Raw genomic sequence first — 17300 nt, 5'->3', positions numbered from 1 at the left:
AACAGAAAGCTGGTCCTAAATAAATGTTGTCCTGTATAAGAGTTTTCATAGTCATGGTGTCTCTTTACAGCAATAGAACCCTAACTAAGACACAAGGGGTGTAGGAGCCAGCTGAGCTTCCCTGGGTCCAAAAGAACTCTTGCCATCATAACTTCAATGCCTTGGTAATGTAAAGGTCCCATCTCAGCCCTTCCTCTAACTCAGATGAGACTCAAGGTTAGTAACACCTTACTTCTTCCTGTTGAATACACACAGATAATAGCCCAACTGTCAAGATGAAATTAAGACAGTATTTCTAGATGAAACTATAGGCAGTGACCTATCATGTGTGCTGTCTGCATGGCCTAACTTCTTCTAGAAAATTCTTCCTAGTTAGAGATCCAGACTAATAAACAGACTATACCTTATAAAAGTTGGAAGACTTGTATTTGGAGGTATGTTGTACCTCCGTTCTCTTGAGCCACAAAATCTGCCTTTTTAGGATCAAAGACTTACTGACTTTGCTTCTAATAAAAAGATAGTAAAGATTTTATATCAAACTAAGACCTTGTTCAGATACTAAGACCACGAAGAAACACACAGAAGCAGAGAACACTGAACATTTAGCCAATGCCTTTGTACTAGTATTTGTGGAAATGTCTAAGAAACATCCCAGTGCAGACTGATCAACTGTGTCCTATAATTCCCAGGTAAGTCTATTCAGAAAGGAGGTAATGGTTTTCCAGGAATCTGCAATGGGTTTATATGTTCAATATGCCACATGAGTGCCTTTAAGATCAAAGACACTGAATAAATACAAACCACAGAATTGTCACTGTAAACAATGGAGCAATGCAGTACAAATCATCTCCATTCTTAACCCCCAAAGAACACAGAAAATGCTGGTCTTTTGGAAAGTTTAAGTAAACCACTGCAGTTTTAAACTCTGAACATCAAGAACAAAACCCACGCTATTCTTGGGTGCCCTCAGACCTTTGTATCTCTCAGCCTCCTGTGACTTTCTTTCAGAAGGCAGCTTTGCTTCAGAAGCAATCTCTGCCTCCTAACATCTTCCTGAGAGCCTCTATCAATGTTTTAAAATTGGTTGTGATGTATTAATTATTACAACTTGCCTATTTCCAAATGGGAATAAGGGGGATGGCATTGTGAGTGTTATCCATGAATGGCATTTGAAATAAAGTCATCCAGTGTGACTGGTGTACCCTAAAGCTGAGATAGCCACTGCACAGCTCTGATGAGCTGGATTCATCTGGCAGCTAGACTGATCCTGGTTTTTAGAAAGACACAGACGTTGGTAGCAAACCATTGTAGCATTGGTTAAAGACAGAGTAGATAAGCTTTCAGAGGGAACAAGGAGATTTCCAAGCCACCCTGGAGAGTCTCTGGTCCTTCTTTAACATTTGCTGCAACCCAGGAAACTCACCATCCCAGGTTGCTCAACCTATGTTCTCCTGTAATCATTATGCAACCTTCTATGTTCCTCTAGGCTTCATATTCTTCACCCTCTCCTCACCTTCCTTCTTCTCTCCGGGACAGTTTATGAAGATTGAATTAGTTAGAGGCTAGCATGTGAATGAAGCATGCTTTCTGAAACTCTGGCCTGAGGAGACAAATGTTTGAACTAATTAACTGAGATACAACATTTGCAGGCCACCTGTCATATAACTAAGTGAGTGCCACAACATGCCATGTAAGCATATTTGAGTTCTTACACAGGTATTATTGGAGCAGACTATGACTGACTAACTAAAGACATTTAAAATAGCATGAAAATTAAAAATAAAAAACATAAGCCAAGTATTCATGTACAAGCATTTCACATTAAATTCTTGTTCAACATTCCTTTGAAAAGCATTGTTACAGATTTTAAAAGTATTAAATTAAAATTATTATTAAGAAATATATTCAGACAGAACACAAAAGTTTCCCTCTCCCTCTCTTTTAAAAGTATCTTTTAATTCTGAAGAAATAAAGCAAAAGAAACTTGATGGATGGGGGCCTGGAATTCTGAGTTCTATTTCAAGATCTGTCCTTCATGTTGTGCTTCTCACAGATCATTTGGTAGTTTTTGGCACAATTTCACATCCTCTCTTATTAAAACAATAAATTAAAGGCATTATAATTCATAAGAAAAATATATTTATGATGACATGTACCATGTTGCTTTTGAAACAAAAATGATTATTCAAGTGATTTGTTCTTTTTAGTGTCTCTTGTGTTACATTATGGGTCTAACTTTTTAAAACTGATATCTTCAATGCCATTGTAGAAAGAAATGCATTTATATACCTGTGACCAAGAGGTCAATACTTTCCATACACATACTGACAACTATATTATTAATGAAGAAAATAAGCAGGAGTGAAAACTCAACTATTCTATTTAGTCAAGGAACTTGACTTCTGATCTTGTTCTCTTTCTGTGGAAGAGAAGTGTGGTGATTTGAACATGCTTGGCCCAGGGAGTGGTGTTATTAGAATGTTTTGCCTTGTTGGAGTAGGTGTGACCTTGGAGGAAGTATATCACTGTGGAGGTGGGCTTTGAGACCCTCCTCCTAGCTGCCTGAATATAGTCTTCTGTTTGCTTTTGAAACAAGATGTAGAACTCGTAGCTCCTCCAGTGCCATGCCTGCCTAGATGCTGCCATGTTCCCACCTTGATAATGGCCTGAACCTCTGAACCTATACGCCAGCCCCAATTAAATGTTTTCCTTTATAAGAATTGCCTTGGTAATGGGATCTCTTCACAGCAGTGGAAACCATAACTAAGACAAAAGGTGATACCAGAACTGTCACAATGAAAAAACGAATGGGGCTGAGCAGCAAAAAAAAGATACTATTAATAGTCCATATCTTTTGCAGTTTCAACTACCTGTGGTTGATTCAGTACTTTAAAAGAAAGACCATATTTATCTTACTTTTATAATGATTTACTAAGTCATACTATTTTTTCAATGTTTGCTAATATTTTATAGTGCCTAATAAATAAACTTATCTATAAACTTTACATGCAGTGTGTATGAGAAAAAACCAGAATATTAAGATTCTCATTCTGTATATGCATTGATTTTTTTCATCATTCAGGACAAATACTCAATAAGAACCAGCATAGGAGAAGGACAGTTTATTTTGGCTTACAGTTTGAGAAGGTACAATCCATCATAGCAGAGGAGGGAGGGATGCAGGAGTGGCACGAGCCAATATGGTAATAGGAAGATCAAGTTTAACACATTATCATCAAGATAAGAAGCAAATAGATCAAGGGTAACTGGAACCAGACATTAAACATGAAGGCCTGCACCTCAGAGACCTACTTCTTCCAGCTAGGCCTAAACTCACAGAAGTTCCTCTAGCATTTCCAGTAGCCAGGTATTGAATATTCAAACATGAGCCTTGGGAGAAACTTCATGTCAATGACCTGGACGCTGTAGAATATATCCAGTTGTACAGTAGCACCCACGAAGGAAGAGTGAACTGAACTGGTCATCTTTGAAGCACACAAATACACAGAATAGCAACGACCCTGTGGCATCAATGTGGTTCTATTTAATTACCAACTATCTTAATGGCTCATTCTCATCTTGTGTTTATTTTGTATCTGAAATTAGCACCTAGAGAGAAGTGATTACACAATGTAATTGTCTGTAATTTGTAGCCTATCTAATGCAATACCATGTTTTCAGCAGATACCAGACTAAAATGGTTTTAATTATTCAGTGATTCCTTGATATTTTAATTTATAAAGAAGAGTTGAGTATGGAGTATCTCATTGTCATAGAGCTGAGGCAAGTCTTTAGGATACAGTGACAATGTCAAAGGGGTCACTTAAGGACCACTAATTTATATACCTTACAAGTCAGATAAATTGGGTAAAGAGAAGAAGGCTGAAAAGATGGGGTGAAGCTTTTGTCAGGGGTAAATAAGATAATTGCAGTGATGAAGATGAGCCAACACATACCTTAATTCCCTGAATCAACCCTCAAACCCTTGATTTTTATAGTGTTTTCTGAAAAGAGTTATGTCCATGCTCCCAAAATTGGGGGTACTGTTTCCCTATTACAGGATGAAAATGTGTTTTGTGGTTCTTTGATTCTACTAAGGGGTCATTCTCATTGACCTGGTGGGTAAAGGGAACCCAACAATGCAAACCCTAGTCTGCATAAATCTCCATAGAAATAAAATACAGAAAATCCCTTGGAAGTAAAACATCTTCTGTTTTGAAGAAACTGTGGGATGTAACTTGACAGATTAGAAAATATGAGTGAGGAGAAGAGGGCCAAATTTAGAAAGACAATGGAAAAAGACAACACACTAGAAACCTCAGTCTGATACCAGCTGGATAATGTTCCCAACACAGCAACCAAAACCATCCTCCGCAAGCCTGGGCCTGCTGCCTCTGTGTAGGTAGCTCATGTCTGTCAGACCATACACTCATCGCCCTGGAGTCTGAACTCACTGAAAACTAACTTGAGATGTTATATGGTTGCATAGTTCAATCACTTACAAGAACTCAAAGAAGTGCAATTAGGTTAACAAACAAAGTCTTGTTTTTTGGAGACCTGCTTCAGTGAGAGGGAAACATTTGTATGATCATTGTATAGATATGCTCATAAGTGGCAATGCTAAAATTCAAATTATTGAGCTGCTTATTTTTATGAAATGAAGGATAATGAGTATGTTTATTGGATGCAGCCTCTCTACTGGTTATTATGCTGCTGATGACCACAGTATCTCTGAGTGTGAGAATTTATGCCTTCCAATACTTTCCTAATAGCAAGGAATTAGATTCTTGGTGTTTTATAGTAGAAGAACACAGACTTCTGATTTCTCCTTCTCAAGAGAATCAGGAACAAAGAGATAGGCATCTTGAAGACTCTCGGATGTCCCCTCTCCCCCGGACTCCTGCCAGGCCTCCCCACTCCCTGGGGCCTGAAGTCTCTCTCGAGGATTAGGCATATCTTCTCCCACTGAGGCCAGACCAGGCAGTCCTCTGCTGTATTATGTCAGGGGCCTTGGACCAGCTCATGTATTCTGCCAGGTTGGTAGCTCAGTGTCTGAGAGATCTCAGAGGTCCAGGTTAGTTGAGCCTGCTGGCCTTCCTATGGGGTTGCCTTCTCCTCAGCTTCTTCCATAAAGTAAGGAAGGCAAGAATTTGGAACTGCCCCAGTAACTGCCTCACTTCCATCCAATGCATGGAAAGAAGGTTTGCAAGTAACATGAAATCGCTACAGCCAGACTTTAGCTTATATCTGAGAAATGGGTCTTTCTAGCAAGCTGCTCACGAGTGGGAGCAGCTTATGCTGCTCCGCCCTTGCCTATGAGAGCCTGGGGGTAATTTCCAGACTCAAATAGGTAAGGGTAAGACCCCCATAGGTAAGTTTCCAGTTGGTAAACTAACAAGGGAAACACCAGAAGTAATGGTCAAATTCCCTTTTGTGGAATGTGGAAAATACTCTTCTTAAAGCTTAGAGTAATTATTCTTTGGGTTTACAATTCATCAATCCAAAAAAAAAAATATATTGGCATATTGAGGGATAAGAAGTTTGTGTTCTAAATGTAACAACTAATTAAAAAACACTGTAACTATTTGGGCAAATCACTGGAGACTGTGAATCAATTAAGGTCTCATATTAAACCTGTTTCACATCTTTTTAATGTGTGTTTCTACTGAATGATAATAAGCACACTGTGCAGAACAACTCAAGGAATTCTTTTGCTTTTTGAAATTTCAAAGGCTACACTATGGTTAATATACATGAGGTGCAAACTGCCAAGGAAAAAAAGGGCAACTTCTAATACAGAAAGGCACTCTGGAATATGTCACACTGAACCATTTTAAGATGAACTGTTTCTATAAATTTGTGCCACAGAGTTACCACAGCATCCTCTGCTCTATTGCAGATGATGGCGAGCACTGCCTTATACACTTTGAACACTTCATTTATCACTTCCATGAGAGTGAATCCCAAATAGCCATTTCTATGCTCCACTACATCCCTAAACCCTAATCCTTTATCTCAAATTGTATTTTCTCTTTGCTATGCTATTTCTTATTCAACAACCATTGTTTTCTTCCCCAAATTGCCTCATCCTTTGCAATCCACTTGTGGTTACCAAATCTGATTAGATAGTCTTTAACTTTATTTCTTCAATTCTCTTAAATATTACTTCTTCTATATTTCTACAAGAATTAGCATTAAGCCAGACACCCGGACACCGCATTGGTTCCATCCTCTTTTTCTTTCCAACTATTTATCTCAATACCTGATTTAGTTTTTATATGCTAATAGTGACCTTCTTAAAAATATCACTCAATAAAGTATCAGTTACTGGTGATAACCTATGATCAAATTTAGGCCCACGTTTAAGAATGCATTCGCTGCTGAAAATTTAACTGGCATGTGGAATAAAACTAACTTGGGGTTTATTAAGAAGATCATGAATTATCAAAAGCCCATGCATAACAACTATAGCTAAGCCTAATGAGAATGCATCTGTACATTTGCAGACTTGAAGCATGGCTCTTACTCAGTGAGGACATCAAGTCATCTCTTCTCCTGGACAAAACTGTCTATTTAGAAGAGACTAACTATTACACATATCACAAATACAGGTCCTTCCTTGATTCCCTGGATAGAAAATTGGAAAATCAAATTATTTTAGGTTCCATTTTATTTCAATATATCTGAAGACCAATTATAGAGAGCCAGCATTAAGGGCACAATGCCTCTCAAGTTGTGTAGTTATCTTTGAAGTTAACAACTAGTAGTTAAATTATCATATACTGAGTACTCTCAAAATAGAATACACCTTTGTGATCTCCCTATTATGTGACTCACACTGAACATTTTATAACTTGATGAAGCTACAGATGACGGTATCTCTGCACTCTGATAGGAACACTGCTGAAGACAACTGCCAAAACTAATGTTGCCATTTCCATCTGAAATAATATAAGAAATAAATCCTCAAAAAGTCTGCCTTCTTGTCTCTGCGACCAATGAACTGCATCATCTGGAGCTCAAGCAAATAACCCTTCATAAAACAAATATTCTCTTACAGATTTACCATATATATTTCAAATGTTCAAATTAACTTTGTGAATGTAAGGACTATCTTACATTACTGTTAAAGATACGGTTTCCTATCAAGTAGAATGCAATATTTAGAAACTAGTTTAGGGTTTCAATATCAAATGATCTCCATCCCTTTAGAAATGAAAAGAGATGGTGCTTGTTTGTCCCTAGCTGTGTATACAGAATATGCACAAAACAGACATGCTCACCCCCAAGTCAGAGCAGTCACCACGGAAGTATGAGAGACTGTGGTCAGGCCAGCAGTTCCCAACTATTTCACTCAAAACAGTCAAATTATTCAATCACCAACACTCTCTAATGCCACTAGCTTTGGAATTAATTCCACTCACATTCACCTTGGTTCTTGCCCTCTGGATTCAAGTAATGGCAGAGTCATTTGAGCAATACTAAGCTTCCCACCATAACTATAAATGTTTCAAGAACAGTACTCAGCCCCTGTATGGAAGCTTTGGAAACAACAGTAGACCAGAAGGGGAAATGCTTCATCTACTGAAGGAGGCCCACAGGTCTATGGCTGTTTCCTTAAAGATGCCATCCATTCTTGTTGATGAAGGACTTGAGCTCACAGGAATGTGAAGACTTGGGTTCACATCTGTGGTCACTGAAACATTATCAGTATAGGAGAAAATTCCTCAAAGAAGGGTCATACAAAGCCCCCAAATATGCATAAAATTGCTGTCAATGCATGATTTTTAACTGCACATTGTTATATTAAGATTATAAGTGAGTAAAAAAGAAAGAGATAGGGACAGAGACATAAATATACAGAGACAGTAAAAGGAATGATGGAAATTTTCAGCAACATCATTAGAAGTCAGAGATTCATTGGGTAAATCTCTCATTCAATTGGGAAACATCTATGTTCTTGAAAAACCAAAGCCTTGGCCATAGTGAAGAAATAGTTCTTGGCTGGGAGAGAAACTGGAAGACAACCTTCTGGAAGATCAAGAGATATGGCAGCAGCATGACTGTCTGCTAGAGTAGAACTTCACATCATTCATTGAGACAACAGAATCTGAACTCTCCTCATAGTCATTTAATGACCAATCTTAGGAAAGAGACAATAGTTCAGAAAAATGACTGTGCAAAAAATTGAAAAAGAACTAATGACCAATGTTAAATAAACTATAAGTAAAATTGATATGTGAGTAATGGTGACTTCAGGAGAGAAGACGCCTATTGCTGATTTATGAGAATCTAGAAATGATATAATGCAGTCTATGAAATGAAACACTCAATTAGATGTGAAAAGGCTTTCATAAGATACCACATCTTCTTCTAATAACCCTTTATAGGAGCAGATAGATACAGACTAATAGACAGCCAGATACATACACACATACTTGCACACACACATGCACACATACACACCTTCATTCATTCTTAGAAAAAAAATCATTAATAGTCTTACTAAAACCAAGAAGGTAGTTAAGCCTAATGTACTTTAATCTTGTACTAACATTGAACTGCAGATGTGAACCAATGTGATTACATATGAAAAAAAGAAATAAAAGTATGTTTGTAAATTATATTAATATAAATCCAAAAAATGCCTAGAGAATCAATGGCAAATTATGAAAATAAAAAAATGTATTAGTCAATTATAAAACCCTATATCCAAAAAATAAATATCCTTTATATAATAAATAATTTATAAGGATAGTACAATTGACTTACAAATACTAATGAAATGAAATTATTTTTAATTTAGAAAACTTTTAAAGATATACATGAGGAGTAGCATGAGTTAAATATTTTTGTAATTGTTTTTAAAGTCTTAAATATTGAAATCTCAGATTTCTCAGAATTAATTGTTGGCTTAATGTGATAACCATAAAAATCTTTTTTTCCCAAAGATAGATCAACAGATAACTATATTCAAATGATAAACTAATTATATGTAAATCACTTTATAAGCAGCAAAAAGAGCTCTGGGGAAAATATAGCTCTCTGTGGTATTGAAATCTGATACAATGTCTCCTTTAACCTAAAGCAGTGTGGGTGCTCGAGTGTGACTACACAGAGGAGGCAGAATAAGGAGGCCCAAAATAGAGCCAACAACTTCTGGGAATGTAGCACATGATCAAGGTGACATCTCAAACCGCTAGGGCCAAGATATACTCTTAAGTACTGTTTGAGTAATTGTTCAGCCATCTGGAAAATGATAATAATAGATCTATTCTTCATGCAATATACTAGAATAAACTCAAAGTGCATGAAAAATGAATTTAAAAATGAAACTGTCCAAATAGTAGAGGGAAAAATGGGTGAATCATCCTGTAATCCATGTATCAGGTACTGCTTTCCAAATGTGATTAAAAAAAAATCCATATTCTAGAAAATTATCCAGTATAGCTTGGCTAGGAGTACATAAGTTGCTTTATATGGCAAAATTAATAAATTAAAAAATTAAAAGAAAACCTGTAGACTAAGAGCAAATAGTTATAAAACTTCATCTTTTATAAAGAAAATATACTTGGGATTATAAAAAATACTTAATGTAAAAAGAGCCAAAATTTTTAACCTTCTATCTTCATTAGTATGGGGGGAAGTACAATCATGTCATTGAAAATTGTTTTGCAAGGGGGTGGGGGCAAACTAACTCTGCTGTGTGAGACAAGATGGTAAGGCCAGTTTGGAAGTGTTTGGGTAGTTTCTTACAGACTTATGATATCATGCAGAAACCTCTCAGTTCCCCCTAAGAAAAACTATATGCATGTTCACAAAAGTAGACATATTAATATTTTAATGCCAGATAAACTGTGGTAAATTCATATAGTTAAATATCACTCAAAAATACAACAAACTGCTGGATTCATATAGTAACAAAGGTGAACTGACTGCTAGAATAACACAAAATCAAAATCCTAAAATACATATTTCAAACAAAGGACAGGTAACTTTGAAAATATTGTTTTGCCTAAACGTGGTAAAGCTGCAGATGTAAGGAATCCCACACAACAACCCTTCAGCTGATAAATCTGGTCCTCTTAAGAATTTGGTTTAGCCTTTCTGAAACTATGTGTAGGATAGGTAATGTGTAAATACATTGTAGTTAAAAGAAGCATACTCATCACTGACTGAGAAAAAAATTCCTAGTAAAGACATGATAAAAGCTAGAATAAACCTAGAGGCTCTTCCTTGGACCAGACATACCAGCATGGACTATTATATATACTACAGTGAGAATTTTGGTTTCTTTGAAAACATAGAAATATCATGGTAATATGTTTTCTTTTTAATCTCAGATATAGGATATGGGGCTACTTCAGATTGTCCAATGCAGCTGACCATGATTTGCCTCATGCTGTATGTGGTGTGCCTCTGCAGCATCAAATACTTTCTGTAAGAGTGTGACATTTGAAATTCTGCGGACTGTTCAGAGGATATATAAATGCTAGAGCTCTGAGAGACAGGGTTGTTGTTGTTGGGTTGTGGTTGGTTGTTGGTTGCTGTTGGTTGCAGTTTTCTCAGTAGTCATGAGCAAAGAAAAAATAACAAGAAGAAATTAGATATCTTGGTGGTGAAGATCAAACTTGCCCTCAAGACTGGACGCCACTAGTCAGCAAGAAGTAGTCTAATAATAACATCATTCCCTTACTCTTCTCTCCTAGCCAGTGTTAGAGAGTTGAGAGGGTAGAAAAAGCACAAAGAACAGTGGGAGAAAAAAGGAACCCACAGGCTACAATATACATTTCTAAAGAGTAAAGAATGGGTGTGAGGCATGTGTCCATATACATACCTAATTTCCTTTTGACAATGACCAAAATCAGTAACAACACAGGGCATGAAAATCCTTAGCAAGCAGACCTTTCACTGAAGGAAAGGAGCAGCTCTATATTAGAGAAAGATTTCTATGGTGATATATGGAAGTAATAAATGAGTATAGCAACACTACAGGTATAATTGCTGTAGGCATGAACCACAGAATGGATATTATACTATAGGCAGATAAAGTAGAAACAGAACATTCACATAGGTCATAATGCATCTTCCACCACACATTTCCTATTTGTAATCAAGCAATAGTAACTTCAAAGAAGCCTGTCAGACATGACTTTAACTAAAAGATAAAAATTATAATTACAAATAATATGACATTATTAGCATGTCCCCTTATATGTTACTGAAGAGAACACACTATTGCTATGGTAGTTTTTAATGACTCAAAACTTTAATCCAGTCACTAGAAACTATCAAACACGTAGTACACTTCAAATTATGCAGATAATGAAAGACAAGGAAAGATGAGAATCTATGAAAGATTGGAGAAGAGGGGATACGGTGACCAAATGTAATGTATGACCTTAGAAAAGAAAACAGATGCTAGTGAATATTTGGGTAAAATATTGTTTATTTTCAAGATGCACCAGTGCTAATTTCCTAGGCTCACATCTTAAGTAGACATAAAAATTATCAAAACTAAGTGGAAGTTAAGAAAAAAAATCTATGAGAACATTTTACTTTAATCAATGAGAATACTCTACTTTTATATCACTTATTAAATAAACAAAACAAACATCATAAACCAAGTCAAAATTTGAGAAAAAATATTTTAAACATACTCATATGTGAATATTTAATATAAATATTAAAGGGAGGAAGGCACAGAAAAATCTTATGAGATTGGCATGAAATGAATATACCCTTTTAAAGAATTTCATAAGAAAATTCATAAAGATAAAAGGTTATATAAATTCATATTCAGCCTCAACCCACTAAAGAAAAACATTCAATTAAGACTATTCCCTGTAGCAATGAGCACATTCAATATTCAGAAGACTTTTCAAAACATTTACCTGTAGATTGAGCCAAGGAACCAGGGTTCTTGGGAGAAATAGATGAGCACAGCAGAGAGAGAAATCAAGGTTAAGATGAGCTTGACTCATCTTAGGAAGCAAAAAAGTACAAAAGTTATTTTGCAAATGATGAAACTATTTTATAAGAAAGAAATATGTAGCCCAAAACAGCACACATTGAGCGTATATGGAAAAATCTAAAACAAGAACATATTTACTGTAAAGCACTTTATAAACTGGAACCTATTGTTCCAAGCTAACAAGATAAACAATAGTTGGGTAGACAGAATGATAGATCATAGCTTGGGAGACAGAGTGAGGAGACTTCTAAAACACATCAAGAACCAATGAGCATGGTAATATAGGAAATCACACACTTTCATGTAGGTATAATATTATTGCGTACTGTTTAGACATTATCCTTGTATTCAAATGATGAATTTTGTACCCTCATATCTGTTTAAAAAATTGTTCCCCAATTATTCCCTGAATGGTCGATAAAGAAGCTGATCCACCAATAATTCACACATACACACACACACACACACACACACACACACACAGAGAGAGAGAGAGAGAGAGAGAGAGAGAGAGAGAGAGAGAGCAGGAGATACTATGAAAAAACAACTCTAGCAGAGAAAGCCATAAAATTCAAATATGTCCAGGATTTTTGCCTGAGAGGTAGACAGGCTATTTTAGGGGATTAAAATTGGATAATACTGTTCATTTGTTGTGCCCTTAAAGCTTGTTAAATAAGTAAAATATCCAGTCCCAATTATTTAGGAGCTAGCTGGGTTAAGAGAAAACCAGAAGCAATTATAAAAAATATTAGCATATTTAAACTATCCATGGTATAAGAAATGTCAACAAATATTGAATAAAGCAGGGAAAAGATGGCGAAAATGGGATATTTGATTGGCCTTATTTTTTTTTCACAAGGTGCCAGAAAATTAAAAGATTTAAAATCAGTGTTTATACACTGGAGAAGTATGAAAGTTGTGGTCTAAAACCTTTAGAAGAAAATAGTAGCATCACATCACTGAACTGCCAGACTTCTTCAACTGGATTCAAAACACACTAGCTTGAAAGTAAAAACGATACTTTATTGAATTTGTGTATTTATTGGGAGATTAAATGCAGAATGTAAAGCAAATATTCACAAAAATAGTTTAACAAATGGATTTAACCAGAATATTTATATTCAAGTTTTAAAATGACAAAAGATTTGAGTAGATAAGTCACAAGATAAATGTGAATTTTTTTTTACTTTCTTTATTTACATGTAAATTTCTCCTTTCCCAGTTTCCCCTCCAAAAAAACAAACAAAGAAACAAACAAAAACAACAAAAACAAACCCCTGTTGCCTCCCCTTTCCCCATGCCTGCCACCCCACCCTTTCCCACTTATTGGCCCTGGCATTCCCCTACACTGGGGCACAGAACCTTCACAGGGCCGAGGTCCTTTCCTCCTATTGATGATTGAATTTGTAATCCTCTACTATACATGTGCTGCCAGAACAATCAGACCCACCATGTGCAGTCCTTGGTTAGTGTTTGAGACCCTGGGAGCTCTGAGAGTACTAGTTAGTTCATATTGTTGTTTGTCCTAAGGGGCTGCAAACCCCTCAGCTCCATAGGTCCTTTCTCTAACTCCTTCATTGGGGACCTTGTACTCAGTTCAATAGATGGTTGTGAGCCTCTACATCTGTATTAGTCAGGTACTGTCAGAACCTCTCAGGAGATAGCTATATTTAGGCTGGCTTGCCCTTCCTTCAGTCTCTGCTCCATAGTTAATCTCTGCAACTCCTTCCGTGGGTATTTGGTTCCCCCTTAGTAGCAACACAAAATATGCTTAAGTTTATTAATCACCAGGAAATAGAAAATTAAAACTCCAGTTACATCATGTACTTCCAGGAATGCCTTCCACTGAAAAACTGAAGACAGTTGGCAAAGAATGTGAAGAAACTAGAGTGTTATGTACTTAGCACAATTTTCTTAAAATGTTTATTAAAGGACTTAGGAGCCCAAAATTGCTCAGTGGGAAAAAGTACTTGCCACCAAGCACAGAGAGAGAGACAGAGAGAGAGAGAGAGAGAGAGAGAGAGAGAGAGAGAGACAGACAGACAGACAGACAGACAGACAGACAGACACACAGAGACACAGACACAGACACAGACAGAGACAGAGAGATGAATAAAATGTAATAAGAAATTTAAAGATAGTAATTGCACTATAACCTTGAACATGGAAATAATGTCTACCACTAGATGTATAAACAGATTGAATTCATATATTCATACAAAACAGTACTACTTATCACTTACAAGGAATAAGTTCTTATCACATAAGGCAAGAGTGAATTTCCCAAATACCAAATGGCATAATTAAAATCTGTTCACTTTAGTGCATGTAATTAAAAGTACATTTAAGAAAACAAAACCATTCTCTGTCACATATGAGTCAGTAGGTGGCAGAAAGGAGAGGGGCTACGTCCCCTCAATATTCTGACCTCTGATCACCTGAATGATTCGTAGTCTAATAGTCCCTGAACAAAACAAGCCGGAGCTGACCGCCAGTTCGGTAACATGCAGGCCCAAGGAGAGGGGCAGATCATGCCTGAGATGACTACTTCCTAGGGAAGGAATGTACAAGCAGGACATAGAATGTGTGCACTATGAAGAGATGCAGAACTGGAGACTTATGGGTAGTGAGGAATAGCCTGATGTGAGTAGAAGGTGATGTCACCTGGAACCCTGGTGAAGTCTTGGCCTGTGCTGCTATCAGGGGCCATGTCTGGGTCCATGGCCCTGCAGCAACAGAAGTCTGTTACCATCGAAGGCATCCCTGGTCTGGGCTGCTGCCTGGGGACATGTTGATGTCTGAGAGCTGTGCAGAACTCGTCTCACCCCTCACTTGGACCTTGTGAGAGAGCTGGCCCTAGAGGCATGAGAACAGAGGAACTGGCCCCACCCCTAACCAGCTGTAGTACTTGGAGAGCAGGCTCTCATAAGTTGCAGGGGTTGCCAGAGAGCTGGCCCCTGAGGATAGAAGCATGGGAGATCTTGCCCTCCTTCCCCCTCATCCATCACCACCTGTGGCAGACAGGAGACCTGGCCCTGTGGTTATAAGAACAGGAGAGCTGGCCCTGCTCTTCACCAGTTGCAGCACTCCAAAGAGCAGGCCTTGAACCTCTCGTGGGCAGCACAGGAGAGCTGACCCTAGTGAATGGGACACAAGTGAGCCATCCCTGAGGTTGTGAATATGGGTTAGCCAGCCCTACCTTTTGTCTGCTGGGAAGTGATTTGAACAAGAGATACCTTTGTCCCCTCCCTTGTTCCTCGACATGTATGGAAAGCAGGAAAGCTGGCCCCAGGGTCATGAGAGTGGAAGAACTGGTCATATTCCTCACCAGCTGCAGCAACAGGGAGAGCAGGTGCCGCACTTCACCTGAACAGCAGGATAGAGTTGGCCCTGATTGCAGAGATTGCTGGTGAGCTATCCCTGAGAGCTGGAGAGCAAGGGAGTCAGCGTTCTGACATTCTGACCAGCTCAGACCTCTCACACCCAGACCCAGGACTTTGAATTGGCTGACCCCAACATCTACCCCATCAATGAACTGCTGGAATGCATGAAGGGGCTGGTTCTACAGATATAAAACTACAGGAGCTCCATGATAGAGGGTAAGAACAGGATGTCTGAGAGGAGTCCCAGTGAGGTTCCAGTATCAAGAGAGTAGCAGAAGCCAGAGGTCTCTGTACCAGACCAAGAAGTCATTACAATGAATATTTCAAGTGAAGTAGTGTGAACAAAAGGTGTACTGTGGGACACACTGTGAAACATTATAGCTTCCATAATGAAATCTTTTTTTTCTGTTGGTGGGGAGGTTGCAAGGATGGAGAGTGAGTAGAAAAGGAGAGGGAGATGAGTGGGATTGGGGTGCATGATGTGAAACTTTTAAAGAGCCAATAAAAATTAAAAAATCAAAACTGTACAATTTTGGGTCTTTCTACTGGGCCCAATTTTATTTTAGATAGATGTATAGACCTACAGATAGATAACATTTTGTATCTGTGCATCTCTTGATCTAAAAGCCTTCAGCCATAACTAAACCAGTTCTTAATGGTTTGTTTTACCCCACATATTCAGGAGTGTACTTTAAAAATGTAAATAAAATGGACAAATATAAGGTTTGAAATGAGAGCTAGTTAATCTCCACTAGCTTCACAGTTAATCCAACACTATATATATATAAACTATATAAGCAAGAAGCTCAAACTCTTTAAACTAATTCAAGGTAATATTGGTTATTAAAGACTAAAAAAAATATTACTAAGTAAAACATACTAAGAAGTATGGTTCTTCATGAACCACATCAATGAGCATCATAGCATGATAACTCTATGGATGCAATAGTGGCACACAAACTATGGCAGCAACCAACCAGGAAGAGGGAGGAGGACAGTGGCAGAAAGAGAAGGAGGAAGAAAGAGAAAGAAAGAAGAAAGAAAGAAAGAAGAAAGAAAGAAAGAGAGAAAGGAAGAAAGAAAGAAAGAAAGAAAGAAAGAAAGAAAGAAAGAAAGAAAGAAGGAAAGAAAGACTATTGAAGGATATTTGATCACATTATGGACCCCAAGATTTTGTTATTTACTGAAAATATCTATTTCTAGTTGTGGTATGGCTCAGCGCTTAGCACACACCTTTAGTCCCTCTGGCTGAAATACAGGCCTACCCTGAATACACACCTTTAAAACCAAACAACTAAGGTAAAGTTAGTTTGTAGAAGGAAGCAACTATGTTTGAAAGCGATGCCTATATTGAGTGGCAGACAAAGTGATGAATAAGATAAAGATTTGACAGAATAGGTTATATCCAGCTCTTATGAGAAGAGAGAGGAAAGGGAAGCTACTTAACAAAGCAGTGCAGGCAGAGAGAAAAAGGAGAGAGGAATCAGTTTTACTAAGATAATTTTACAGAGACAGGTTGCAGAGAGATAACAAGCTAGACACAGGTGAAGACAGAATGAGCCAGAGAATGAGAAGGAGCCAGAAGTTGAGAACAGATTCCCAAAGTTAGTGTGAGACCAAGCAGAGCAATTTGGAAACTGGGAGAAGGTAGATTGGACCTGTCATCTTGGAGAGGGGTTTGAGCCACAACAGTTGACTTTAACCAGCCAGCCAGAGTTCAGAAAGAACTAGAAAGGGTAAGCTTATTTAGCAGCAAATCTCACAGGCTGAAAATATTTGTGGCCTAGATTAGACTGTATGGAAGCTAGAAGCTTCCAGGACTAGGGTTAGGTTAACATATGGAGGGAGTAAGCCCTGGAAACAACAACATAAAAGTTACCTTTACAAGAAATGAAGAGAAAGGAAGGAAAGAAAGAAAGAAGAGAGGGGGGAGAGGGAGGGAA

At 37.6% G+C, this 17300-nt stretch overlaps 1 protein-coding gene and 1 pseudogene across 11 annotated transcripts in view; one reads left to right on the top strand and one right to left on the bottom strand.

The window, feature by feature from the left end:
* Trpm3 (transient receptor potential cation channel subfamily M member 3) overlaps window positions 1-17300 on the bottom strand; it is a 934047-nt gene that overhangs the window by 725453 nt on the left and 191294 nt on the right. The gene's annotated exons all lie outside the window — the stretch shown is intronic.
* On the top strand, window positions 14339-14436 carry LOC116104388 (annotated as a pseudogene).

Source organism: Mastomys coucha, unplaced genomic scaffold, assembly GCF_008632895.1.
Source record: "Mastomys coucha isolate ucsf_1 unplaced genomic scaffold, UCSF_Mcou_1 pScaffold21, whole genome shotgun sequence".
Lineage (NCBI taxonomy): Eukaryota > Metazoa > Chordata > Mammalia > Rodentia > Muridae > Mastomys > Mastomys coucha.
The sequence above is the reverse complement of the archived record's forward strand: the minus strand, read 5'-3'. Positions and strand labels throughout refer to the sequence as shown.